Here is a 26,335-nt window from a genome sequence, read left to right as displayed (position 1 = left end):
ATCAAACCTGGATCCCTATCTTAAAGAAAAAAGGTTAGCTAGATCATATCCCAGGCAACATCAGGGCATCTCCTCCCCAGGAGCAGCACCACCCTGGACCTATAATCCTGCAATGAAAATCTTAGTGTGTTTTGCATATTAAGTCTGCTTAACACCTGGCTCTCCCAGGAGCCTGCATACACACCATCATGGCCTGGAAAGCAAGATTTGGAAGTAAAATCAAACTTCACACTTATAAAAAATTGTATCATAAGAACAATAAGCATTCAGCACGGGCAAGACAAGTGTCATGTGCAGGTTTTCTCAAATCATTAAATCACTATTATTACCATAATTCGCCTCAAACATGGATCATCCCATGTGCTCAGTTAACATTAATGTAATCAGTGACTTCTCTTAAGCAAAGTCACTCAACTCAACAATCACTATGAGCTCAATAGCCCATCTTCACCTATACCATAAACACTGCATCCCTTATTCGGTTTTCTCATGTCACTTGTCCACTTCAGCTGAATCCTCCACATGCACTTTTAGAAAAACAAACATTAGCAACACACTTGGATTATCCTGGTGGGCAGGCGTCGGCCATCCACATTCCAGAGGTGCCATAAAAACACCATAAAGTTAGCCATCCCTAGCCGTGGAAAGAATGTCATTCACATATAAACCCAGAAATCCTGTAGTAGGAAAAACATCAACTAATCCTCTTATAAATCACATGATCAAACACATGATTAACCATCTGCTGTAAAAAGAAATGTAAATGTTAGCGCTGCGCAGGTGTATACACTTTCTCACAGTAATCTCTGTGAGCAACACAAGGTAGTGAATGACACACACACATAGTAAATTCACAGACAGAGAAAATGGCATTTAAAAGGTTAAATCGTCATGCAACCTCGAATGTTGCTGTCATCTTTCTGCTCCTGTAACAAAAAACACATAAATTCATCCACCCTTTTGTCCTGTCTAGGTGGAGGTTAACCTTGAGTCGTGGTCAAGTCCTGTCAGCTTTTACCAGTCAGTCAGTTTGTTTTTTATTTCCATTCATTCATTCATTCTTTCTTTGCTGATAGTGGAACTTGTCGTCGCATTTAGTTTCCACTTCCAGCAAAATGACGTCATTTCAAAAGAAAAAGAAGAACTTTTAGATCGGATTACATCGCTGAATCCTTTTTGGACAGGAACTTGTCCCAATAAGTGGCTTTCTCCAGAGCCCATTTTAATGTGGAAAAACCCACCCGCAACGTCCCTCTTGACAGGTCATAAAGCACTTTCAATTCCCGACGTGCAGATCTTCTTAAAGAAAAGAAATAGACAAACAAAATCAGTGCCTGTTCAAAAATGAAAAATGAAAAATAACAGAGATTATCAAACCAAACTTTCAGTGCACTGTGAAAGTATCAAAATAAAAAGGCCTTGTTAAGTCATGACACAAACTCCTCATCAACTTCACAACAGGAGAAGAATCATCAGCTAAATTCACTCCAAACCAACCATCAGCTGCACAACACACAACATAACCCTAATGTCATATTAGCTATGAGTTTAATCACCAGGTATGTGCTCTTCACTCATTTAGGCCACAGATCTATTCACTTTTCCTTTTCCCTTCATCATAAAACATGTGACATGGTGTCATGCACTTCACAAAAAAAAAAGTTTGTTCTGACGTATTCAGAGTTGTGTATCTAAATACAGGATTCACTCGCACATCAAAACAGGAAACTCAGTGTTTTAAAGTCTCCACTCAACACACAACAAACTCCAACACATCCCATTCACTCGTGCTAGAATTCAGTCACCTTTCATTAATCTAAAACCGATCAACTAATTTGCATATCAGCTATTAACCCACTAAGTTGACAGGACAACAGAAATGCATGTTCAAAATAGTATCACAAAAGACAATTTCCCTCATACAGTAAATTACTTGTGCTGCATCAATCAAGCAGGAAGCTTCTCCCAATTTACTATATTAACAACTAAATTTATTGTCAGATCACTGGTTGCTCAAACCAGAATCTTTTTTCCCACAAGTTTAAATTGTTGTCCTGCAACCTAGAGAGTCAATTTTTTGCATTGGATAAATTCAGTATTTAATAACAAGTGTCTGCTAAATTGACACTATTTTAACACTGATGAAAGATAACAAGCTAATTTTCATTGCATGTGTGTTTGTGTTATTAGGCAGGTCTAATGCATGTCTGTGGAGCTGCATCTCCAGCAGGGCATGTTCTTAAAGCTGCCTTTCCTACACATTTCTCTACTATTATTTGATCATTTCTTAACTAATGTGCTATGAGTCCACTGGTTTTTGCATCACACGAGGTGACTTGGACAAGATGATAAACAGACTCACACGCTTAAGATGTTGTCTAATCTTCATGAGTTATTTTGTGTTTGGAATTGTTAGTAGGGTTAATGCATGTTCTGCTTGTTTGTGTGATTTTGTATGTTTCTATTTTCGCAGTGTTTCAGACTCCTTCACAATTTTCCAACTTAACCAGTCAGTTTTGTTTTTCCCAGGTTTGCTAACCCAAATTTTGATTTCCCACATTTAATAACAAAATTTGTGTTCTCACCACTCTCACTCTATTGTCCTCTCCCACTTCAATAGTCCAATAGCCGGCAGTTCTCCTTCAGCTTTGTCCTGTGTTCCACTGTCTCTTCTTGCCATTTTACTCCACAGGTGGCAAATGTCAAACTCCAACTGTTCAGTTCTCCTCAAACGTTTTCTTCACATGCACAGTGAAGTTTCAGCTTGTTGTAAACACAGTGCCATTCATCCGATCAGTCAGGATGATGGGTTTGCTCTTCTTCTCTGATGCTGTTTGTCCACATTGCTGCTGCTTTGCTGGGACTCTGCTCAGGACTTGCTGCTGTCTCTTTATCATGTTATTGCTTTGGAGCTGCATTCCTTGTCTTCAGGGAGGAGTGAGAGCTTGCTTGCTTGTGAGGTTGAGAGACACATGGCGCTGTAAATAAGTCAGCCAGAAACTTGGCCTGCATGTTTCCAATGATGTTAAACTATAACTTTCTTCCGACTGCTGCATGTGGAAAATTGATTCAGGTCTGCTTTTCACCTGAAAGTGACAAACTAAGACATTTTTATTATTATCATCACTGCTTAATCAACACACATCTCTCTCTCTCTCTGTGTGTGTGTTTTTGTGAACAATCCTTTCTTAAAAGCAGAAAATGAAATTGTAGTTGTTTTTTGGCTGATCAACACAAAACCTTCTCCCTATGATTATTTTTCATCTACAATATAAATTCTTTCTCTTTTTCACTCTCTTTTTTTTCTTTACTATAGCTGGTGACCTGCAGAATCACCGCTCTTCACAATCAGAGGCAATTACTTTTACACAGCGCACAGAAACACTGTGATGTCAGACACATTCACACTCACTTTTTCATCTGCATAAATAAATCACATGGCTGATGTGGCAGGCCTTCTCCACACGCTCTCCAAGGCTGGTGTGTTTTCTGAAAACTTCTAACATTTGAATCTCTTCCATTTATAAGCCTGCGATTAACCGCACGGCTCAGGTCCACGTGAAACCCGCGTGAACGCGCTCGCGTGAACCCGCGCAGCTGTTGAGCCGCCGCTCTCTCACATTTTTATTTAAATACTTTGTGCTGCCAGGAGCAAAGTCCAGCACAAACGTCTGTCTCCCTCCGACTCACCCTTGGTTGCTTAGAAACCCATGATAACAACAACAGTCGGTGTCACAGACCACGTGTTCTGCTCCGCACACACTCACACAACAACAACAACAACAACGATGACAACAACGACAACAACACAAAATAGGCCTATTGTCCAGCACATTCTGGACCCCGCGGAACTTCTCAACTCCCCACAAAGCGGCGGAGAACCACCTCTCGCTCCACAAAGCAGCGAGGAACCTCTCGCTCCACAAAGTAGCGAGGAACCTCTCAACGCCCCCCAAAGTGGCGGAGAACTCACCTCTCGCTGCACAAAGTAGCGAGGAACCTCTCAACGCCTCACACAGTGGCGGAGAACTCACCTCTCGCTGCACAAAGTAGCGAGGAACCTCTCAACGCCTCACACAGTGGCGGAGAACTCACCTCTCGCTGCACAAAGTAGCGAGGAACTCACTTATTGCTCCACAAAGTAGCGAACTTCTCAACGCCTCACACAGTGGCGGAGACTGCACAACCACACGGTTATAGAGTCGGGCTCTTCAAACTTACTTGGTGTTGCTTAGCGTGTAATATCAGCCTCGGATCCCGCCGATCGTCATTCATTGAGGAGAAAAGACAGACAGTTAATCCACAGGAACTTCCTGGCTGACGTCAGTCTTTCAGCGTGTCCCTCCTCCCCTCGGTTAATGCCGATTCCAGGGCTCCAGCTCTCGAAGGACCAATTAATGATAGGTTTGTAGCTTGAACCTATTCGCTGGAACGTTGAGGACAATATAATTACACAGCAAAGCAAGACACGAGTAGGCAAAGTTCTTCATGTTACTCATGCATGAGGGAGACCTGCCTGGAGCCAAGTGTCGTTCCACCACTTGACCTCCGTCAGACTCTCAGCCAGGTCCCCCATAGCACTCCTTTTATTGTGGTTACATGAATATGCATAGGGTCATTAACATATGACGTCTACATACACACAAAGAGTACTTTGCCTGTGTGTGTGTGTGTGTGTGTGTGTGTGTGTGTGTGTGTGTGTGTGTGGTGAGGTCAAGATGTGACCCTGTGAAGAGTCTAGCAGGTCCATCTGAACAAAAGGCTCTTACACTTAAACAGATATACGTGTGTTTGCTAAACCATATATCAGAAAGAGAAGATAAGATCTCTCCTAGGAGGTGTGTGATCTATGCCAGAACACTCTAGAGAGGAGTGAACGCACTCCCCTCTTCATGCTACACAGAGTTGTTACAGACCTCCTAGGATGAGACATTCTTTCAATCTACAAATGATTATACACCTCTAAGCATATATGGTTAAATATTTCTAAGCATAAATGACAATCAACAATACAAAACCTAACAAAGTAACTGTAGAGGCTAAGCCTACGCTTGAAGCCACTGAGGTGGTCGCTAACAGGGGTGACGCGATGTCATTGGTATGCATGAATTAAGTAAACAGTCCAATAAATCCAGCAGTATGTATCTTGTCCTTTTTGGTCTTTATTCCGTATCAACTTAACATAACAGCGCAACGGTCACAAACTGTTTGCCTTCTTACAATTAATGACACTCCTTTTTTTTTTTTTTTTTTTTTTGCCTGTCCCGTTTGGCTCTTTTGCCATCAGAATTGTTGTCTAAAGGCAAAGAAAGATGCCCAACGGATTTACTTTACCAAATTGACCATCCCAGCCTTGCCATAATGGTCCATTTGATTCACCTTTTATTGTTTATTTTATTTTCACTTGCTGAATACGGGACAGACTTGACTGGGGGAAAGAAGGGGAGAAAGAAAGAGGGAAAGAGAAACAGCTGAGAAGAGGGACGGGGGAGAAGGGCAAAAAACAAAAACCAACAGAATGGGCAGGGGAAAAAAAGAAACAGAAAATGCATATGTCGATCACCTGGATCACCTGTTGAAAAAGAAAAAAGAAAACAAGCAGAAGAGAACAAGAGTAATAGAATAAACAACATCACAATGATATATGGGAATATGACAGTAAATACTAAATATTAAACATTATTGTGCAGCACATAAGATCAACAGAACACAGTGTGCTTTGAGGTAGAAGCCAAAAAGGGTGTAGTTTGTGGGTGCGATCACCCGTGTGTACACCTGTGAGCATGGACGCGCTTGTTTTTTTAAAAGGCTCCTTCATGTAATGATCTGCTAGAGGGTGTGGGGGGGCCACAGCCCCGTCCTCCAGGGCATGAAGCAGGTATGGAGGAGATCAAAACTCCAGACATCCAGAGGCCCCCAGAACACAAGAGACCAAGGTAGACTAACAGAGGGGCAGCCGCGCCACTGTCCCAGAAAGAGCTGAGGAGAGTCCCAGATGAGGGCTCACTCAGCAGCCGCGGAGCAGAAGCCAAGGGGAGTTGCAGTGACGCGTCCGTGAGCTCTGCCGGCAGCCAGCTGTGCCTGAGTGACCGAGCCCCAGGCCGAGAGGCTGGGGCCACCCCACCTCCGAAGTGGCCCGAGCGAGCCCCAGGCTCCAGGCCCCGATAAGCGGCTGCCAAGGAGTGAGCCGGTGTGTACCTGGACGCCCATCCCCAGACACAAAGAACCACCAACGCACCGATGTCTGACGGAGTCCGCCACTGGCAGGGGAAGTGGTGGTGGGGGGAGATAGGCCTCCAAACCTTGGCGGGCCTGAGATGTCCCCAGAGAGGTGGCGTCTGATACCCAATCTGACATATACAGGGAGTGCAGAATTATTAGGCAAGTTGTATTTTTGAGGAATAATTTTATTATTGAACAACAACCATGTTCTCAGTGAACCCAAAAAGCTCATTAATATCAAAGCTGAATGTTTTTGGAAGTAGTTTTTAGTTTGTTTTTAGTGTTAGCTATTTTAAGGGGATATCTGTGTGTGCAGGTGACTATTACTGTGCATAATTATTAGGCAACTTAACAAAAATATACCCATTTGAATTATTTATTTTTTACCAGTGAAACCAATATAACATCTCCACATTCACAAATATACATTTCTGACATTCAAAAACAAAACAAAAACAAATCAGCGACCAATATAGCCACCTTTCTTTGCAAGGACACTCAAAAGCCTGCCATCCATGGATTCTGTCAGTGCTTTGATCTGTTCACCATCAACATTGCGTGCAGCAGCAACCACAGCCTCCCAGACACTGTTCAGAGAGGTGTACTGTTTTCCCTCCTTGTAAATCTCACATTTGATGATGGACCACAGGTTCTCAATGGGGTTCATATCAGGTGAACAAGGTGGCCATGTCATTAGTTTTTCTTCTTTCTTGCCAGGCACGCTGTGGAGTACTTGGACGCGAGTGATGGAGCATTGTCCTGCATGAAAATCATGTTTTTCTTGAAGGATGCAGACTTCTTCCTGTACCACTGCTTGAAGAAGGTGTCTTCCAGAAACTGGCAGTAGGACTGGGAGTTGAGCTTGACTCCATCCTCAACCCGAAAAGGCCCCACAAGCTCATCTGTGATGATACCAGCCCAAACCAGTACTCCACCTCCACCTTGCTGGCGTCTGAGTCGGACTGGAGCTCTCTGCCCTTTACCAATCCAGCCACAGGCCCATCCATCTGGCCCATCAAGACTCACTCTCATTTCATCAGTCCATAAAACCTTAGAAAAATCAGTCTTGAGATATTTCTTGGCTCAGTCTTGACGTTTCAGCTTGTGTGTCTTGTTCAGTGGTGGTCTGCTGCATCCCTCTGCAAGATATCTCACTATTTTTGACTTTTCTGAGCCTGTCAAGTCCTTCTTTTGAGCCGCAAAGAATGGGGGTGAGAGAAGACTTCAAACATCCCTCCACCCGCTCATTGTAGTGTTGATGCATGTGTGTTCTAAGGTGCATTTAAAACCCAGGAGGGCATGGAGCTACCTGCCAGAGAGCAGCAGGTATGCGCATAGTCCCTCCTGCTAGCCCTCAATGTCTACGTGTATTTAAAATTGAGAGGTGGGCAACGATGCCAGGGGTGAGGTGTACACCCTGATGGTAATTTGGATTCCGTGTATCGTGCCCACCCCCAAGATCCTATATGTATGTGTAATGAGAGTGTGAGTAATGTGAATGTCTAAGTTGTGGGATAAAATTGAGGCAGAGGCAGCCAGAAGGGGACAGAGGGGGGAGTAGCCTCCTCTGCACCCTGGTGACATACCCCTACTCCAAGGCCCTGCATGTGTGGGTGGTTGTGGTGGAGCGGGAAGAGGGAGGCAGCTGGAGATGGGGAGGGAAGGAAGGGAGGGGCAAGTGACCCCTCCCTGGGGCCAGCTCCCCCGCTGACCCCAGTAGGCACCCCCATACTCCGCGACCCGCCAGGGAAAGGGGGCCCAGGCCAATCCAGACCGGGGCCCAGTGCAGCAGCGCCTCCCGGCCCCACAGAGCCCGGGACAGTCCACCCAACCCCACCACAGAGAAAACTGCACCCACCCCACCATCCACTCATCTTCCAGACTACATAAGACAATAGACACCCAGGCTGAGATCTTCCTCCACCTCTCCTGTATCTCCCCCTCCTGCAGAGAGAGTTCCTGAAGAGAGGAAAGCTCCTGTATGATGTGACAATCTCCCCCACCAGTTGAAGAGCCCCCCAGGTGGCTCGACGCACCGGCGGCACCCTGCGCCAGGGCTGGGCCCCCATGCACCCACCCGCCCACAACCCCGGCAACACACCAACCAGGACCCAAGCCCCCGAGGCCTGGCCAGGGCCCCAGCCCAGAGACGGAGCACCCCCAGAACCTCACGCCCATCCCGGACCCACCCAGGGGCAGCCAGGCTACCAGGTCAGTAACCCACGTCCGTCAGCACAGACCCTCCCCTAGCCCCGCTGCACGCAGCCACGAGGAAACAGTCACCTGAGAGCCAACAGAGCCCCTAACCGGACATGACCGCTACCCCGGGTTTAGCCCCCCAAGGAAGATGCCTCCGGGGAACCCCCTGACCCCCTAATCCTGTCCCTACCCCCACACCAATCACAACAGTGAAGGCGGGACCAAACTATGACCCCCCACCCCCACTAGGTGATGAAACTGATCAAAGGAGCCCAGAGCAATTGATCTGATGTGGTGGCAGAGGCTGTATCAAGACTAATGTAATCTAATAGATAATTTCTATATTGGTTAGAATTAAGATTATTTTTATTTTTCCAGTTCATGAGGACTGTTTTCCTGGCTATGCATAGGGCAGTGAAAACCATATGGGCTATATTCTTTTCTGAAGTGACATTATCTAACTTGCCCAACAAACACACTAAGGGGGAAGTTGGAATGTTACATTTCAGACACTTTGATAAGTCTTCACATATCTCGCGCCAAAACTTCTGAACTAGTGGACAGAACCAAAGAGCGTGGATATAATTGTCCGGTGAATTGGTTTGGCAGTCTGAGCAGTTGTTGGTAGACGTAAAGCCCATCTTGAACATCCAATGACCTGGGGTCCGTTCTTCGTACCTCGCTAAGTAAGTTAGCTGGATTTGATTGTTGACAATTTCGCGTGATCTTGGATCGTTCGGTTCCCCGAAGCTCATCCGGGACTTGCTGTCATAGCAACAGATCCGTAAGCGTAAACCTGCTCGGGAGCAGGCTTACTTTATGTAAACAAGATTAGATCGCGGCCACTCAGGTATGTCCGCTTCATGTATACGAAATCAACAGCGATATTTTACCACTGTTTTTCCATAAATAAATATTATCAATGTAACTAAAGTTAATGCAGTACTTGATCCTTTTATTGATTCCATACAGATACATACAGGTCATTTCCTAAAAAAAGGGAAATGTACTATTAATCATTCTATTTCATGTATTTGATTATTTCAGATGTACTTCATATTTTAGAGTTGTAATTGTAAATTAATTCGTGTAATCAAGATGAGAGACCACGGCTATAAAAGCGAAGGTGTATTTGGGAAGTCTGTCGCAGCCATGTCCTGTCCGTATACGCGAGCCACCCATTGCGGAAGGTGCAAGATTGATAAGGAGAGTTTTCAGAATTCAGAGTATATTGCGGGATAGACAGGATCCTTTAACTCAGCGCGACAGTGTGCTCATAGAGAGATATCGATTTTCCCGTGAGGGTATTATTTACTTAACCAACTTGTTGACAAGGGGGTGCAGGACCACCACCTGTCTTTTTTTGCTCTGCCCTTTTCTTGGTTGCTGTTATAAACAAACAAACAGATTATTTCAGGGTCTCTTTTCAAGAGACTAAAAGCAATATAAGTGATAAATATTACCATTCTGTAGAATATTCTTATATTTCACTTTTACTTGTTCCCATGTTCTAGTGGGTCCTGTCTTGGCTCTAATGTGAAAGAGGATATAATGTAATATAATATAATGTAATATAATATAATATAATATAATATAATATAATATAATATAGTGTAATATAATAAATTTACCCTACCGCCTACTGGTGATGGCCAGAGGGGCCGATGGCGCGATATGGCAGCCTGGCTTCTGTCAGTCTGCCCCACGGCAGCTGTGGCTACAACCGTAGCTTGCCTCCACCAGTGTGTGAATGTGACAGTGAATGAATAGTGGCATTGTAAAGCGCTTTGGGTGCCTTGAAAAGCGCTATATAAATCCAATCCATTATTATTATTATTATTAAATTACTTACAAGTTTAATTTGTCAGCAACTTTCTGCCAGCCATCTCTCCTTGCTTTTGCAGCCTTTGCAGTGTTCCCTTGCGTTTTAATTAAACTCTGAAACTCCTGAAATCCCTCAATCACGAGTTCTTGCTCTGCTGCCGAAAAATACCGAGCGCGCTCCTTCGACATTTTCGCCGACCAATCAAAGGGTTGCCGATCAATGTTTCTACTATCGATGCGTAGCCCCTGTTAAGCCACCCAGTGATCTCACATTACTTCATCCAGCTATACTAATCGTCAACAACAGGTGTGTTCGGAGAACCGGAATAGCGAGCTCAAAGTTAGCGCGATGATTTGATCTTGGATGTGTCATTTGATCTTGGATGTAGTAAGCGAGGTACGAAGAACGGACCCCTGTATAGTGCACTCTATGTAATATTTTGTATTGAATTAATTGAAGACTGGGATTTCTAATTAGATGAAAGGTTTTTAAGCAAATCTGAGACCAGAAGTTTAGGTCTAAGTTAACTGATAAATCCGCTTCCCATTTTGCAATAGGAAGTGATATTGATTCATCTGTTTTAGAAAGCATTCTGTATATTTTGGATAGTAATTTGGGGGTTTTAAGAGTAAGAAATTGAACCACGCTTGGTGGTGTTTGTAGTTCAACTTGACCCGGTTTAAATTTCTTTTTTACTATGGATTTAATTTGTTGATATACTAAAAATCTTTTCTTGTTGATCCCATATTGTGTAACTAGTCTGTCAAATGAAATAAATTCTGTTCCTTCTAGTATATGTTCTAAATATTTGATTCCTTTACCACTCCAATCTGAAAAGTTTATCATATTATTGTTTTGTAATATGTCAGGGTTGTTCCAGATAGGTGTATGTTTGCATGGGATTAATGAAGACGCCGTCAATTTTAGCAACTCCCACCATGCTGTCAGAGAAGAGCTGATGTTGATGCTTTTAAAGCATTCATGTCGTTGGATGTTTGAGCTGGAGGATGTCTGGTCATTTGTTCTGACACAAGCTGTTGGGGAATTATATAATATTTTTAACCAGTTTATGAAAGAGGATCCACAACCAAATTTGTGTAAAGTTGCAAATAGAAATTTCCAGTTAACTCTGTCAAATGCTTTTTCTGCGTCTAAAGAGAATATTGTAGTTTCTAGGTTTTTACTGTATGAGTAGTCTATCAAATTAAGTAATCTACGAGTATTTGTTGATGAGTGCCTAACTTTTATGAAACCAGTTTGGTCAGGATGAGTTAAGAGGGGGGTTAAAGGAGCTTGCAAAGAAAACGTCTGGACTTCTTTAAGTTACTTGAAGACGTTTCACCTCTCATCCGAGAAGCTTCTTCAGTTCTAAGGTCAAATGGTGGAGAGTCCCAGATATAAACCTAGTGGGAGTATCCCCCCACAGAGGGACAAAAGGATCCCCTGATGATCCTCTAATCGCATGAGCCAAGGTGTGAAACTGGGTGTGGGTCCCAATCAGCCAGAGTTTCGGGTGAGTTCATTGTGAAACCTGGCCCCACCTTATCATGCGAATTCCTGAGGTCAGATTGTGTCAGGATGTGAGTGGGCGTTAAGGCGTCTGGGAAGGGATCTCAAAACTGGATTATAGATGGCAGAGAGTTGGTGTCGTAAACCCCCGCCTCTGTTCAAAGATGGTCGCTCACAGTGGACATAGATGGCTTCTTTCACTCCTCTTTCAAACCATCTGTCCTCTCTGTCCAAAATGTGAACATTGGCATCCTCGAAAGAGTGTCCTTTATCCTTAAGATGCAGAAACTAGCGGATTATAGGAACCATCTCCGTTTCAACCTAAGATGTAGACAAAGCAGAGTTGTTCCTAAGAGCCTGCGCCTTGGATCCACTGTCAGAGCAGACTTGATTCTACAGAGAGCACAAAATCACCTTTTAAGTGAAAGGATAAGACAGGTCCATTTCACCATAGATGCCCTCCAGATCAAGATCAGCCAGACCCTGCAGGAACTGGAAATCCTTCTACCCTCTCCAATCTTAGAAGAGGTTTACAAGTTTGTGGACAAGGCTCAGCGGGCCCAACACTCTAAAGGAAAAGAAAGACAACGCAGGAAATTTCACACCTTGCTTTCAAAAACACACACTCCTCCTCCTGAACCTACACAACCCAGAGAAGAAAACACACCTGATGCCAGTCAGGAGAAATGGGTTAAGAACTTTTCAGACAGGATTCTCACTGAACCTGAAAAGAGAGTATTAGCCAAAGGACTCAATTTTGCCATTTCTCCACAACAGTTGCCCATAGTGGACCTCATCACAGCCACAGAATCTGCCATACGGATTAATAAATTATCACAGACATTATCACAGACAGAAGCAGAGCAAATCAGGATGAAAGTCTCAATTAAAGAGTTTTATTAAAGTCTCAATTCATACTAACTAAAAGAGACGGACAAGCCGCTATCACCATTTAAGAAAACAAACAAAACTCAGGCGTTGGTCAATAAAGTAAAACGTAAGCCAAAAAGAAAGAGAGCGCCTCACTAGCTGAAAACCACCAAAAACACAGCTCACTAGCTGAAAACCACCAAAAACACAGCTCACTAGCTGCAAACACAACACCCACTCAGCTCACAAGCTGTAACCACACTACTGGCACTCTGGCCCAGAGCTCACCTTTCCCTGGGCTTAAATACTTTTAATTACTGATGTGAGTCAGCTGTGTAACAGGGAAAGGTGGCACCTCAGGCAAAAGAGATGGTGGGACACGCCCACACAGGCACCTTCAGGAGGAGGCCCTGCTAGGGCCGTAACAACTGAGCGTGTTTCCATCTTCTCTTCAGATACATATCCTGAGGGTCAAATAGTCCGGGTGGTAAAGATGGTTTTCCTTTCATCAGGAGGATGTGATTTGGTGTAAGTGGCTCTAGGTCTTTTGGATGGGTCTCTCATTTAAAATTGCTTCAATTTCACATAGAACCATATTTAATCCATTGTCGTTCAACTGTTGTTGCTGAAGAACGGATCTCAGAATCTTTCTGATCATACGAATTATCCGTTCCCAAATTCCACCATGATGTGATGCTCCAGGCGGATTAAAACTCCATCCTATTCCAATGTGTCGCAAAGCATCTGCTATTTGGGTATGTTTCAGCAATTCAAGAGCCTCCCTTAACTCTCTGTCTGCTCCGACAAAGTTGGTTCCATTGTCCGATTGGATGTGAGCGACTTGACCTCTTCGACTCACAAAACGGCGCAAAGCATTAATGCAGGCATCTGTGCTTAGAGAGCTAGCCACTTCCAAGTGCACTGCTCGGCTGGCTAAACAGGTGAAAATGACTCCATAGCGTTTAGCTGTACCTCATCCTCTTTTCACTTCAATAGGTCCGAAGTAATCAACTCCGACATTGGTGAATGGTGGGTTATCTGGAAAAATTCTTTCCTTGGGTAAATCTGCCATCTTTTGCTCCAAGGCTTTTCCATGATATTTTCTGCAAAAATTACATTCTGCGATAACCTTCCTTACAGCTGAGTTGGCCTTTGTGATCCAGTATTTTCTCCTTAGTGTGGATAAGGTGTGGTTACGACCGCTATGACCAAGCTGTTGATGAATGTGCTTTAGGATGAGACTTGCTACATGTTGATCCTTTGCAAGAACAAAGGGATGCTTCATTTCTTCTGGTAAGGAGCCCTTTGTCAGTCGTCCCCCAACTCTTAAGAGGCCTTCATCGTCAAGATAAGGATCTAATCTATAAATTGAGCTGTGCCTGCTCACAGAACCTTTCCCACTTGACAACGTAGCAATCTCCTCTCCAAATCTTTGTTGCTGGCAAAATCTAATAATGGCAAGCTTCAGCTTCCAGAAGATCCTTTGAAGATAGTCTGTACAGTTGCATTTTCTTTACTTTCTCCTTTGTAGTACCCTTAAAAATTGGGTTATCTGAGTAAGGTTGCGGTCTTCTTTTCCTGTCTCTCATTGAACGAAGGATTGCCTTCAGTCTAAGGAAAAAAGCAACAGCAACCTTGAGCCTTCTCCAGTCTGAGAAGTACACCATCAATTGACATGTAGCATCAAGCAAGTCTTTTACTTGTGTAACATTTACCGTGGCCTCACCTTTGACTTCAGGGTCCTCTGGTTCTAAGGAGCATTCCATTAGATTGGTTGGCCAATCACTTTCTGGCTTCTGCAGAAAGCTTGGTCCTTCGATCCAGCGGCTGCTATGAACAACGTTCCCAGCCTTGAGCCCTCTTGTAGCATCATCTGCTGGATTTTCCTTTGAGCTTACATATCTCCATTGTGATTGTTTAGTTCCAGTTGTAATGAATGAGACTCTGTTTGCCACAAAGGTAAGGAATCGTTTATCCTCATTCATTATATATTTGAGTACAGATGTACTATCTGTCCAAAATACAGATTGCTCGAGTTTCATTCTCAACTGAGCCCTTAACATGAGATCCACTCGGACGGCAACTACAGCAGCTGTTAGTTCCAGACGTGGAATAGTGACAGGTTTTAGAGGTGTTACTCTTGCCTTGCCCATCAAGAATGCTACGTGGATGGATTTCCTATTGTCTTGCATGCGCAGATAAGACACAGTTCCATATCCAGATTCACCAGCATCTGAAAAATGGTGTAGCTGTGCATGTGAGAGAGGTCCAAACTCTCTTGGTTGTATACACCTTTTAACCTTGAAATGGGAAAGCATTTGCAAATCACTGAGCCAACTTTTCCACTTTTGCAACATGGTTTGGGGTATTGGTTCATCCCATCTCAGTTTCCTTTTGCAAAGCTCCTGCTGCATTCCTTTGGCAGGCAGCAGGACTGGTGCAAGAAATCCCATGGATCGCAAATAGAACTTGATATTGATAACATTCCACGCCTAGTACAGGATTTTTGAGGAACATCCATTTTGAAGTTGAATGTATCAGTTTCCACACACCACTGCAAGCCCAGAGCTCTTTCTACCGGAAGTTTGTCTCTGTCAAGATTTAATTCTTTCAAGTCTTTAGCCCTTTGATCCTCTAAGATACTTTGCAACAGGGTGCGATTGTTATTGACCCACTTGCCCCACAGTCAAATACAATTCTTATAGATTGTTTTCTGGGATGGTAAACTGCATGATGAGGAATGTACCACTTCTTTCCATTTTCGCAAGACAGCTGCTGTGAAGGTATTTGCTCTGCATATCCATTACTTATCATCTCGTCCATAAAATTTTTATATTCTTTATGCAACTGTTCATTGTTGAGAAGTTTTCGTTGTAGACTTTGCAATTTTTGTTTAACTATGGAGAAATTGTTTTGGCATCTTTATGTTATCCTTTTTAAAAGGTAACTTTAAACAGTAGTGTCCATTTTCCATTGTTGCAGATTTTTCCATGATCTTCATGAACTTAAGGTCCTCCCTTGACAAACCCTTTTCCTCTGTAACCCTTTCATTAAAGTCATAGTTATATTGACTTTTCAACATTTCCTCCAGCTTACAAACAGATATCCTATGTACAACTGTTGGTGGGTGCTCGCTGTCCAAGTTGCTTTTACCATCTTCCATGGGCCCATTTATGACCCAACCCAATGCTGTTCTTATAGCATATGGGCCATTTCCCTGGCTATGAATGACCTCCCATGGTTCCAATAACTTGGGAGCGTTGCATCCAATCAACAAGTCCACATTAGCCATTATGTGGGGAATTTGAACCTTTGACAGATGTGGCCATCTGATCAGATCTTCTTCCTTTACAAAGTAATCCTTGGTGACAGACATCCTTTCCTGTGTTGGGATTTCTGGAAGTTCATAGAAGGCATTGCTGCCTAAACCAGAAACTTCAAGACCAGTAAGTGAGTGGGCAGAGACGACCTTTTCTTGACCCATCGTTTGTAACAGGAAGTGAGTTCTTTTGCCCACAAGATTTAGCTTTTGCATGAGGTGCTCTGAACAGAAGCTAGCTGAACTGCCAGGATCTAAAAAAGCATATGTCTGTATGACATGACTACCTTTAACAGACTTTATTTGAACTGGCAGAATGGAAAGCAAACCGCTTTCTCTTCCGGCCCCTGTATGACCACAAGTTTTCATAGGAGTTACATTCTTTGAAGAGGAGGGCTCTCCATAGCATTCAGGGCTTACACCATTGTTATCAATATGGAGGACAGTGGGATGACCTTTACCACACATTCTACATATCAAACGCTTAGCACAGTCCTTGCTTATGTGCCCAGCACCTAAGCAACCAAAACACAGCCCTTTCTCCTTTAGAAAAAGCATTTTGTCTCTGTGCTTCTTCCGCTGAAACTGTTGACACTTCTCCAGTGTGTGTCGTTGAGTACAGCAGACACAAGATGGCTTTACTGTAAAGTCATGGCTTGTTGTAGTAATCAGCCTTTCTGTGCTGTAGGTTTTATTCATGTTCATGGGTGTGACTGTAGCAGCAAAGCTGTTCCCTTTAATTTGTTTGCTTGGTTGCGACTTCAGTCTGTTGTCAACCTTTGAGACAGGGATTGTTGACGTTACATTCTGAATGTCCCCAAATAAAGGATCCGAAAGAATTTTCACCTGCTTTTCAATAAATGCAACCAAATCTTGAAACCGAGCTCTATGTTTAGAGGTTTCCAATATATATATTGTGGGCGAGCGTGGCTCAAGAGTTGGGAGTTCTCCTTGTAATCGGAAGGTTGCCGGTTCGAGCCCCAGCTTGGACAGTCTCGGCCGTTGTGTCCTTGGGCAAGACACTTCACCCGTTGCCTACTGGTGGTGGTCAGAGGGCCCGGTGGCGCCAGTGTCCGGCAGCCTCGCCTCTGTCAGTGTGCCCCCAGGGTGGCTGTGGCTACAATGTACTGTAGCTTGCCATCACCAGTGTGTGAATGGGTGGATGACTGGATATGTAAAGCGCTTTGGGGTCCTTAGGGACAAGTAAAGCGCTATAAAAATACAGGCCATTTACCATATCATATGCAACGGCTCCCCATTTCTCTCTCATTTTATATGGCAACTTGCACAAAATGATTTTCATGTTCACTGGCATAGGGTTAGGGTCATAGGTTTTCATGACATTACAACTCCCACGTAAGAAAAGAGAATATGCTTGCAATGATTTCACATCTTCATTTTTAATTGCAGGCCAAGATAATGCCTTGTCAATGTAAGCAGTTGCAATTTTATATTCATTTCCGAAGTGTTCTTTGAGCAGTTGCTTTGCTTGTATATAGCCTTGTCCTGCAGCCATATGTTGACAACTGCGTACCAGCTCTCTCGGCTGTCCTGTTGTAAACTGCTCCAAATAATACAAGCAGTCCTTCTTATTGGCCTTTTCTTCCACTCCTTGTTCAAACGCATTAATGAAAGAGATGTACTGAAGAGGATCACATCGAATACAGGTATTTTCCTGGATGGTAATGACGATGAACGCTGATGGTGAACAAGGGTTGCAGTTATTTCATTTTGTCTTTGTAAAATGGTACAAATGTCCTCCGACCGTCTTTCTCCCGCTGTAGGAATTGACCTGGGCGATGGAGGATCCACATTCTGAAATTGCGTTTTGATGACCGTTTGAGCTTGTGGCTCACTTTCAATTTCCGTTCCTGACGGGATCATTGCAGATATGTTGCTTTCAGTCTGTACTATTTGCATTGCAGGTTTATCTTCATTGACTGGTGTACTAGGCTTGACTGCGGCTGAAGCAGCTGTTTTCCTGATTTCCCTTTCATAATATGAATTCATAGCATTGAATTCATATTATGAATTCAATACAAGTTCAAAGTATGTTAGATATACTTTGAACTTCAGCAGCTTGGAAAACAGCTAACTTTGCAGAAGAGGCAGAAAGCAACGCTTCAAGCTCAAGCTGTTCACGTTTCCTCCTTAGCTTAAGCTCTTGCTCCTCCAAAGCATGCTTCTCTTTTAGGACTGCCATACGAGCGAGTAATGCTGCCTTTTCTGCTTTTGCTTTGATTTTGGCAGAAGAAGTTGTGCTCACTTTACCACTAGATGACATATCACCCTTTAAATGTAAATGTTCGCAACCTGATAACCATTCTTTCACTTCATAAGTGAACTCATCATAATGCATTGTTTTTGCTTTAAACCATGTTTCATGCTTTTCTTTTTCATCATCTGGTAACAAACACATCAATGAACCATGAACTGTTTTTGCTTCATTACACAAACCAACAAAATCATTGAATGATGCTTGAACCATAGAAGTTTCATTTTTTTCCATTGAGACCCTTATACCCTCTTTTAAATTATTAGCTTTATTTAATTTAGCTTTTCTATCACGTTGCAGTCTGTCTAGTCTCTCTGCAAGTGCCTTAGCAGTCAATTTCACCACTCGTTTTTCCTTTTCTGGATGTGTCCCAGCCTTGCTGGCGTTCCTACTTTGCACAGCTGATTCTGCAGCAGGCTCCGGGAGCCTGTCAGCAGCTTTATTTGTGTCCATAGTTCAAATGTTCCAAAACTCAAATATTTATCAAGTATTGAGGGTTGCGAAAGTTTGTTTATAAATCAGATTCATTATGTTTGACCACCAATGCATTGGAATTACGTCTTCTTAAATAAGTGTGCACACTTTTATAAATGGCCATTTATTAGTAGCGCTACTCATACCTTGCGTTGGGTGCCGTACTGATTCCGATGAAGAATTCTGAGTCCTCTCCAACAACCACGGAACAGTCGCCAAGCATTCCACGTCGTCAGCTGACAGACCAATAGTCCAGCTGTCCGCTCCTCGTGAACCCTCCACGGTAACTTTTTCCAAACACCATTCAGCTCTCCGTGGCGATCGATCACTCAGACTTTAATTGTCCTGTTTGCGCCGAGTCCCCAAAAAGTTGGCACAAACTTTTCCCCAAAGAAAAGCAAGTTTGTGACTCTAATGTAGAGGCTAAGCCTACGCTTGAAGCCACTGAGGTGGTCGTTAACGGGGGTGACACGATGTCACTGATATGCATGAATTAAGTAAACAGTCCAATAAATCCAGCAGTATGTATCTTGTCCTTTTTGGTCTTTATTCCGTATCAAATTAACATAACAGCGCAACGGTCACAAACTGTTTGCCTTCTTACAATTAATGACATACATGACGCCGATTACGTGCATCTATCTTAAATACCTTTACATGATCAAAACAGAAAAAGGTGACATCTAGCGACCACATAAGGTATTAACACAAGAATGGCTCCTACAGTAACTGTATTCTGAATACTACCTTTTAAACGCTAACTGTAATGGAATACAGTTACTCATATTTTGTATTTTAAATACATAACACGGTATATGTATTCCATTTCTCCCCAACTCCCCAACACTGCCTACTGTTGTGGAATCAGTTACACCCAGGTTCTTTTATTCCTTGGGCATCCAGAGACGGCACCGGAACTCATTAATCATTTTCACAAAAACCTTTATTCATCTTCATTCATCTTCATTTAAGCATGCATCTTCTAGAAGGGAAGATGTGCAAGGCCTATGTCCCTCTGCAAATCTTCTACTCCTCTGTCTGTGAAACACAGTTTTGTAGAAGTGACCCCATCATAAAACCCCCATGGTGTGCTGCAAACTCTGTGTCTGTGTGTATGCACGAGCACGTGAGTGCCTGTGTGTGTGGGTGTGTGAGTGTAACAGTTTAAGCACTGTGTGTGTGTCTCTGCGTACGTGACTTCCTGGGGGTCATAAAAGTAATCTCACCCAAGCTACACCAAATTCCTCTATACAACATAGAAAACAGAGTTAACATATTACAAACACTGAGACCTCCACTCTGCATCCACTGGGCCATTGGCCTCTTGTTGTCTTACATTTACAGATAAGGTGGAGAGTCTCCTGCAAACCTACTTCTAAGTTATAACAATTATGAGTTTTATTAAAGGTACAAGCATCAGCATCAACAACCCCCAACTGTAGCTTCCTGTCTCCTTTTATGGCAGTGCCAGTGTCCATAAATTCCTTTCTACGTACGTGTGTGTGTGTGTGTGTGTGTGTGTGTGTGTGTGTACACATATTTTACAAATTAAATAGAGTAAACAATAAATAAAATATATAAAAATATACAGAGTTGAGACATGTGCAAAACAGTGGCATTACTGTACAGTATGGAGTGCATAATGTTGAAGTTCCAGTAGTGAAGGTGAGGTGTCTATGACGTGTTCAGCAGTCTGATGGCCTGGTGGAAGAAGCTGTCTCTCAGTCTGCTGGTTCGGGACCGGATGCTGCAGAACCTCCTTCCTGATGGAAGTAGTCTGAACAGTTTATGGCTGGGGTGACTGGAGTCCTTAATGATCCTCCCCGCTTTCCTCAGGCACCGCTTCCTGTAGATGTCTTGGAGGGAGGGAAGCTCACCTCCAATTATCCGTTCAGAGCACCGCACTACTCGCTGGAGAGCTTTGCAGTTGTAGGCGGTGCTGTTGCCATACCAGGTGGTGATGCATCCAGTGAGGATGCTCTCAATGGCACAGTGATAGAAGGTCCTGAGGATGCGGGGGCTCATGCCGAATCTTTTCAGTCTCCTGAGAAAGAAGAGGCGCTGCTGCGCCTTCTTCACTGTTTTGTTTGTGTGTACTGACCACGTAAGATCCTCAGCCAGATGTACACCAAGGAACCGGAAGCTGCTCACTCTCTCCACAGCAGCGCCGTTGATGGTGATGGGGGTGTGTACTTCTCTGCACCTCCAGAAGTCCACTATCAACTCCTTTCTCTTTGCGACGTTGAGGGTGAGATGGTTGTCTTGACACCAGTGGGTCAGGGCGCTGACCTCCTCCCTGTAAGCCGTCTCATCACCGTTGGTGATAAGACCCACCACTGTAGTGTCGTCCGCAAACTTCACAATGATGTTGGAGTTGTTAGTGGCTGTGCAGTCGTAGGTGTAGAGTGAGTACAGGAGAGGGCTCAGTACACACCCCTGTGGAGCACCAGTGTTCAGTGTGATGGGGGATGAGGTGATGCTGCCCAGTCTGACCACTTGGCGTCTGTCAGACAGGAAGCTAAGGATCCAGCTGCAGAGGGAGCTGCTCAGTCCTAGATCCTGCAGTTTCCTGTCCAGCTTCGAGGGAACGATGGTATTGAATGCTGAGCTGTAATCTACAAACAGCATTCTCACATACGTGTCTCTCTTCTCCAGGTGTGACAGGGCAGTGTGTAGTGTCAGGGCTATGGCATCATCAGTGGACCTGTTGTGGCGGTATGCGAACTGTAGAGGGTCCAGTGAGTCGGGTAGTGCAGAGCGGATGAAGTCCCTGACCAGCTTCTCGAAGCATTTGCTCACGATGGGGGTCAGGGCTACAGGTCGCCAGTCATTCAATGAGGAGATGGTGGAGGATTTGGGTACAGGGACGATGGTGGCCATTTTGAAGCAGGCTGGGACTACAGACAGAGAGAGGGAAAGGTTGAAGATGTGTGTGAACACTCCAGCCAGCTGAGCCGCGCATGACTTGAGGACGCGGCCGGGAATCCCGTCCGGACCTGTAGCTTTGCGTGCGTTCACCTTCCTGAAGCACTTCCGCACATCCTCCTCAGACACAGTGTGCGCACTGACGTCATCCGCGGTGCGCACACTGTCCAGTCTCATGGTGTTCGCTGTGTCGAATCTAGCGTAGAATACGTTTAGATCCTCACACAGAGAGGCCGTGGTCTGCGGTGTGCTGGTTTTCCCTCTAAAGTCTGCGATCGTGTTTAGTCCCTGCCACATACTCCGAGGGTTGTCAAACTGTTGCTCCACCCTGTCCCTGTACTCATGTTTGGCTGCTTTGATCGTCTTCCGGAGTTGGTAATGTGCGTGTTTGTAGTCCAATGTGTTCGCGGAGGCAAAGGCGGTGCTCCGTGCCGCGCGAACATCTCCGTTAATCCAGGGTTTTTGATTTGGGAAGGATTTAACTGTTCTGGATGGGACGACATCTTCCACGCATTTCCTGATAAATCCGCAGACTGAGTCTGTGTACTCATCAATGTCCCTAGCAGCCACGTGAAACATTTCCCAGTCCGCGTGATCAAAACAGTCCCGCAGCGCAGACTCCGATTGGTCCGTCCAACAGTGCACCGCCCTCCGGGTTGGAGCTTCCTGTTTCAGCTTCTGCCTGTAGGCGGGCAGGAGCAGGATGGAGCGGTGATCTGATTGGCCGAATGGGGCGCGGGGGAGGGCTTTGTATGCATCCCGGAAAGAGGTGCAGCAGTGGTCAAGTAGCCGGTCTCCACGAGTGTTGAAGTGGATGTGTTGGTGGAGTTTCGGTGAGACTTTCTTCAGGTTTCCCTTATTAAAGTCCCCGGTCGTGATAAACGCTGCCTCTGGGTGTGCGGTTTCCTCGCTGCTGATCGCGCTGTACAGTTCCCTGAGTGCTCGGTCAGTGTCGGCTTGTGGGGGAATGTAAACAGCCACAATAATCACTGCTGTAAATTCCCTCGGTAGCCAGAATGGCCGGCACTTAATCATCAGGTACTCCAGGTCCGGTGAGCAGAAGGATTTGACCGGGTGCACGTTCGCATAATCACACCAGCTGTTGTTGATCATGAAACATACACCACCGCCTCTGCTTTTCCCAGTAAGATCCTGTGACCTGTCCGCGCGATGCGCGGAGAACCCCGGTAGTTGTATTGTACCTTGTCCAATAGCCAGGTTTCTGTGAGGCAGATCACGCACCAGTCCCGCATCTCTCGCTGGAATGAGATCCGTGCCCGAAGCTCGCACAGCTTGTTCTCCAGAGACTGCACATTAGCCAGTAATAAACTAGATAACGGTGGTCTGTTAGTGCGCCGTCTCAGTCGAACCAGAACGCCAGATCTTCTCCCTCTGCGTCGGCGTTTGCGGCCTCCAGGGCCAGAGAACAAAAGCGTCTCAGGTGAGATGAATGAGGGTCTGCAAATGGAGCGTCCGTGTTGCAAAACTTGAACTCTGGAAAGTTATAAGAAAGACCGTCTTTTATGTCCAGTAAGGTTTGTCGGTCGTACACAAGGAGACGTGCTACTCGCGAAAAAATAAAGGAAAAGTAAAATTAAACACAGAAAAACAGCTGTTGCTTGGGGGAGCTCGCGGCGAGGCTGTCATACTCGGCGCCATCTTGTTTATGAACCTCTGATCTAAACAAATTTAACACATCATATTATAATAATTATTTTCTTGTACTCACACTACCTGTGGTTAGGGATGGGTATCGTTTAGGTTTTATCCGATACTGGTGCCAAACTGGTACTTTTGAAATGGTGCTGGTGCTTAAACGGTGCTCGAACCGGAGCTTAGAGAAATGCGAACACAAACTTTGTCCAAAAACCTCTTATGTTTTTATTTTTAGCAGTCTCTTTTTTTCTGCAAAATGATAACCAAGTTAGCCTTTTCTGTTGATACAACATACCTCCTTTGGTTGGAACCGGTGGCTAGGGCTAGGACTCTCCTATTTGGGTTCTTGGGGGATGTTGCTAACTCCAGGTTCGATAACAGGCACCACTCCCGCAATATATGTGCTTGGTGTGAGGTCTTGCAGCAAGCTATCAAATATGGTGCTCTTCTCGGGTTTTAAAAAAACGCTATGCGTGTTTCATCAGATTCGAGGTGTTACCTCCTTTGCACAGTATCACCTTAGGCTGCTGAGTTTGCATCTTTTGCTGTGAAGTACAGCCAGACTTTTGACCACTTTGCCTTGAGCATTTTTAATCTGTAGCTCTGCTCTAAAAGAACGCACATACCTGGGCCTGCCTACTATCCCTGGAAAGGTAAAATGATTGGCTAGAATCGAAAATGTATGACATCTCAGGAAAAAAAAGCACCGAAATAAAGCACCAAAATGCACTGGGTGCCATAATGGCACCGGATATCGGTACCCATCCCTACCTGTGGTACTATGTGACTGTGTGCGTGGGTTGTGTAAAATGTAATTATTGACAAGAGTCAACAAGCACTGATAGTGTAATCTACAGCTGTGGCCAAACGTTTAGAGAATGAGAAGTCTTGGGGTTTTTTTTGTTTGTTAAAGTTTCTTTTTACAAACTTTGCTGTTTCAATAATAGTTGTATACCATATTATATCACTTCAAACAGAGGTGATCCAGTAATGCTGCACTAATGAATTAAACTATTCACTTTAGCTAACGTTATGTTGTGCAAGACATTAATAAACCTAAAATACAATGTTTTGGACATTCATTTGTATATTTCCCTACTGTAGGGGGCTCTGAGAGGGTACAATATGACAACTGTGGAATTCTATAAGAAACAGTCAATCATATTTGTTTGTCAAAGCTGAACCAAGGGCAAACTACGCCAAATTATAAGCATAAAAGTTACTGTACAACTATCATTTTTTAACATGACGCTTGTTCTTATACATGTGATACATTTATTACCAACCAGAGAGTTTATCTGCTGACTTTTGAAGTCTTAATCCAGCTCCAGCTCAAGATAATGTAGATTCCCATCAGTAACACTTTCGTTCCGCTGATAAAATGTAGTTCTATTAATCTGCGCTCAATTACCCTGGAAGCGGAACTGGATGCAAGTAACAAAAAAAAAGAATTTTGGAACTGAAATTCCAACTGAAACTGAATGGTGATAAATGAAACTGAAATTATTCAAGAGCTACATTTTTAAAGGACAAAATACAGTTTCAAAGCAAATGAATTAACTTCAAATTCAGTTTCTGATGGCACAAAGGTCTGCCCATAGTACTGGCCATGTTCCTGGCACTTCGGCACTTCCTGTCTCGATTGCGTGGTTGTCTAGACAGACAGCACAGTTGCCTATATCAACCAGCAGGAGGAGCTGGGCTCTCCTCCCCTCTGCAAACTGGCCGCCCAGCTGTGGCAGTGGGCTCACTGCCAATTCCTCTCCCTCTGGGCAGTTCATGTGCCAAGTTCCCTGAACATGGCAGCAGACATTATGTCCAGGGGCAGTCCATGCCCAGGGGAGTAAAAGGCAGAGGTTGACTTCTTTGCCTCCAGGAAATTGACACACTTGCCCTCTGTACTTCTCCCTGAAGTCCGACGACACCCCTCTAGGGTGAGGTGCCCTTGTGCATCCCTGGCCCCAGGCACTCCTTTACACCTTCCCCCCTTTCTCCCTCCTCCACTCGGTCCTCCGCCCTGGTTTTAAGTAATCCCACCCCTCCTGGATGGCATGCCCTGGGACCTCCTGCCCCAGGCCGGAGGGTCGCTCTTCCATCCTTTCCCCGCAAGGCTGCGGCTGATGGCCTGGCCCCTGAGGAGGAGAGGCTGCGCTCCTTACGACTTCCTGACCCTGTTGTGAACACCATGCAGGAAACTTGTGCACCATCCACGAGGGCTTCCTACTGCTATCACTGGGGAGTGTTTGCTTCCTGGTGCGTGGTCCACAGGCTGGACCCCATGGTGTAACAGTTGATGCCATGGTGGTCCATGGACTGGACACCCAAATTGCCACAGTCAATACCATCCTGCAGTCCCAGCTAGAGGCAGGCAGAGCTGCTGTTATCCTTCATGGGTTAGTGGCTGTGATTAAGGCTGTTCACCTTGGTCGCTCAGTGCTCAGCAACTGAGCACTGAGCGACCAAGGTGAACAGCCAACTGCAAAATCAAAGCAGCGTTAGCGTTGCGCTAACGCTGCTTTGATTTCGCGTTTGCTAGGGGTGTCCAGGACCTAACAGCTCGGTTTCCCCTTGGGACCTGGAACTGGTCCTTAGTGCCCTCCAGTGCCCTCCATTTGAGCCCCTGGAAGATGCTAAGTTGAAGTGGCTATCGCTTAAGACCACCTTCTGGCCATAACTTCCACCAGAAGAATAAGTGAGCTCCATGCACTGTCGGCCACAGTGACTGCTTGATGGGAAGGGGGTGGTCCTCGGACCCAACCCTGCATTCTTGCCTTCTTGCCACAAGTCCTCTCGGACTTTTACTTTTCTCAGACGGTTGAGCAGCACTCAGCTCCCACTGAAGGGTTGGAATGAGAGGCAGCTCTGCGTCTGCAGGCTCTGTGACCTATCCGAGCTCTGGTTCTGTATGTTGCACGTACCCCGTCACTTTGGACAATGGACTAGTGGTCTAAGTCCCAGTTAATCCTGCAGGCTTATGCTTCAGTAGGAGCTCCTCTTCCCTCAGGTGTTCAGGCCCACTTGACCTGCAGGGTGGACTTCTTGGGCCATATGGAGGGGCGCT

General features: G+C 44.8%; 1 protein-coding gene across 1 annotated transcript in view; it reads left to right on the top strand.

Moving 5' to 3' along the window:
* Positions 1-26,335, top strand: part of LOC308407823 (voltage-gated potassium channel subunit beta-2-like) — a gene marked incomplete at both ends in the record, with an annotated part of 254,708 nt that overhangs the window by 179,779 nt on the left and 48,594 nt on the right. The window lies entirely within an intron of this gene.

The sequence above is a fragment of the Rhamphochromis sp. 'chilingali' genome (assembly GCF_963969265.1).
Source record: "Rhamphochromis sp. 'chilingali' genome assembly, chromosome: 12".
Classification (NCBI taxonomy): domain Eukaryota; kingdom Metazoa; phylum Chordata; class Actinopteri; order Cichliformes; family Cichlidae; genus Rhamphochromis; species Rhamphochromis sp. 'chilingali'.
This window is presented reverse-complemented; position numbering and strand designations above follow the sequence as displayed.